The following is a 3,013-nucleotide window of genomic DNA, read 5'->3' as shown; positions in this document are numbered from 1 at the left end:
TTGCAGTTAATGAAAAATTTATTATGAATTTAGCTATTGTAAACAACATAATTTTTGTAATCCTTGAAATCATCATTTTTAAACCTATACACATTTATATACTGATGTTCAAAACTGAGTATAATGATTAACCAGTTGGTTAGCTATTGAATGAGCTGGTGACCTCTTCATATTTTTAACCATGGACTATCCAGGAATGTATATGTACTATCTACAACTATATCATAACCAAAGCTATCAAGGATATTTACAAAATTTTGGATCTTTAAACTCCCTAGGTGTATTTGACAAGCTGATGTCCACTTTTGTTTTAGGGTTTTTATTGTTTTTTCCTTTTTTGTTTTCAAATTTCTTAGTGGAATTGTATCTGAGTTGTATCTATACCAGATGGGGATATATATGGATCCAAATTGGTGGGAGGATGGATACTGTAACATAGATGACCAATTTGTTCTAGTAATAGCCTATAGCAACCATTTGAGTAACCCCTGTTCTATGAGCTATCTGTTATTTCTTGTAAGTTTCATTCCTTGTTTGCAATACCTAATGCTACAACATAATTTATTGCCATAAGGATGAGTGTACTCTGTCATAATATTAACCTCTTGAGAGTGTAAAAGAGCCATAAACGACCACTAAATTGTCAGTTACTGCAATAGCTATAATTGTAGCAGTGCTTCCTTGGCTGATGCCATCTCCTTCTGCAATAGGATAATGTCTTAACCCAAAATTACCAAGGGGATTCATCCAAAAGTTTTCTCGTCTTTTAACAAATTTATTTTGTTAATTTTTCTGTTATTTCACTATAGTGAGAGACCTAATATGGCCTATAATTTAAGGTTCTTATAATTTCCACCACTTATGAGGAAATCAAATGTTCATGTGATTTTCCTCCATAAAAGGTTTGCAAATTTGCATGGATTTAGCAATTGTTTGGTTGTAATGGCTTCTATATATAGCATGATAATATTATTATTCCTCACATAAAAACATTTCATGAAAGAGTATTTCCCTTTGAAATCCTCATGCAATATTTTCCTTTTATCACATAAAGCTTCTTTGAGAGGTCGTACCTCATCTCCTAGTGTCTTGATCTTAGGCATACCTACTATTACCGATGAAATTATCATTGTTTGGGACCCAAAAAGTGAGAAAAACAATTACACATTTGTAGCCCTACATCTAGAGGTTGTTAACTTAAAGTCTTCATGCATGCCATCTAATGAGGATAAAAGAAAGGAGTTTGTGTGGATGACTAAGGTTAAGTGTGTTAGAGACGAGATTTTAGGACCAATAAAAGGACCCTCAAATTAACCTTTTGAAGGGTTGCTATGTGAATCAGATTCTGTAAGTTTGAATAAAGTTTTGATTCAAAAACAACACCAGGGACGACATGATAAGGTTTTCCTGATCAGAAAGAGCACCATTCTTCGAGCTCAAGCCATGATACAAATAGGAGTGTTCTTGGCCCTGGAGACAACCTTTTCTCTGCTAGAATGAAAATATATTTTTCATGAACTAAAGAGAGTCTGAATGTGGATGTTTTCACAAGAGCCTTAGAGGGTGGATTTAATGAAGTTATCAGCGATAAGGAGGGTTTCTCTCCCATAATATGCTAGTTTGGTAGTGATCAAGGACTTATAGGCTAATTGTTGCCTAGAATTTTGAGAAGTCATGATTCCATGGTATCAAAGGAAGGGAATGAGGACACTAACCCACTAGCAACAACACTTGTGGCTTGTAGGTACTCTTATTTTAGCATTTCACTCTTTTTCATGATGACCAAACACAGGGGAAAGGGACACTGCAACCTTGAGATGATGAAGTGGTTTCATTGGATCATTGATTTTTCCTTAACAACTCTATGTTGACATGTTCAAATTTGAGGGTTCTCAAAAACTCCTTACAGAGAACTTACCCCCAAGTGTTATAGACATTTTTGTGCCTTACAGCATTGAGCATGAAATGTCCATAATCTAAGGGATCCAAAGTCCCTAAACATGTTGTTCCTACCCCTAGAGGAACAAGGCTAACAAACCACAACAATTCACAGAAGTTCTCCACCTGAAACTGCTCAAAAACAAGTCAATTCAGGATCATGTCAATGGATCCACTGGCTACTTGCGCTGAATGTCAAAGCCAACACTGGCTACCTGCACTGAGCGAGAGTGGACATGTGGCAAGCTCATTTCTCAAGGTGTCAAAACCCAGGAAGCTTCCAAAATGACACTTGCCTCAGGGAATTCGACTGGTGATGAGTAAGAGGTTCCAAATCTCCAAGTGGAAGCAAGAACCTCCAAGTGGAATCAAGAACTGACAGAGGGAGAGGACACTAGTCAGATCTCAAGCTGACTCATCCTCTCTCCAAACATCTATATATGGATCTCTCCTCCATGAGATCTGGGGGCTAGAATTTTGTGATTGCAAAGAATTGATGTTGGTTTGAGATTGGAATCATTGGGTGCTTAATGCTTTGAAGGGAGGTGAAGATAGGAATTCCATTTTCCTGGGAAGGAGATGCTGGATTGGAGCCCTCTGGGTTGTATCTCTTCCTGAACCTTGTTATTCATCAATAAAGCTATCTTGGTTTCTCCTATATACTGATGTATTCTTGATGTATGATTGCATTAGTATGTTTAGTTTACTTCTAATCCTGAACTAGTTATGATTATGAATCTATGTCTTTGTGTAGTGTTCTTCTCTTGTGATCTTGCAGAGACCTGTTGAAGCTGGGTGAGTGAGAAGGCAAGTAGCTGGGAACACCCAAAGAGAAGAGAGGCCGGATCGAGGGACAAACGGAAGACACCGATTAGTCCATCCATCTCTCTTCATTCTTAATTCATAAAGGAAGAATACTAGAATAGCTGTCTCTGTTTGTTGCTAAGGCACTGTCACACCTTAGGTGGAAAGGATCGTCCTGCATAGGCATTTTTCCCCACAAAAAATTGGCGACTCCGCTGGGGAGATTTTTTTTAGTCATTTTATTTGTGTCTCTATCATTGTTTGTTTCATA

Source organism: Pinus tabuliformis, chromosome J (genome assembly GCF_031772625.1).
Source record: "Pinus tabuliformis cultivar Carrire ecotype Pingquan chromosome J, CPIR1, whole genome shotgun sequence".
Classification (NCBI taxonomy): Eukaryota; Viridiplantae; Streptophyta; class Pinopsida; order Pinales; family Pinaceae; genus Pinus; species Pinus tabuliformis.
Note: the sequence above shows the minus strand (reverse complement) of the source record.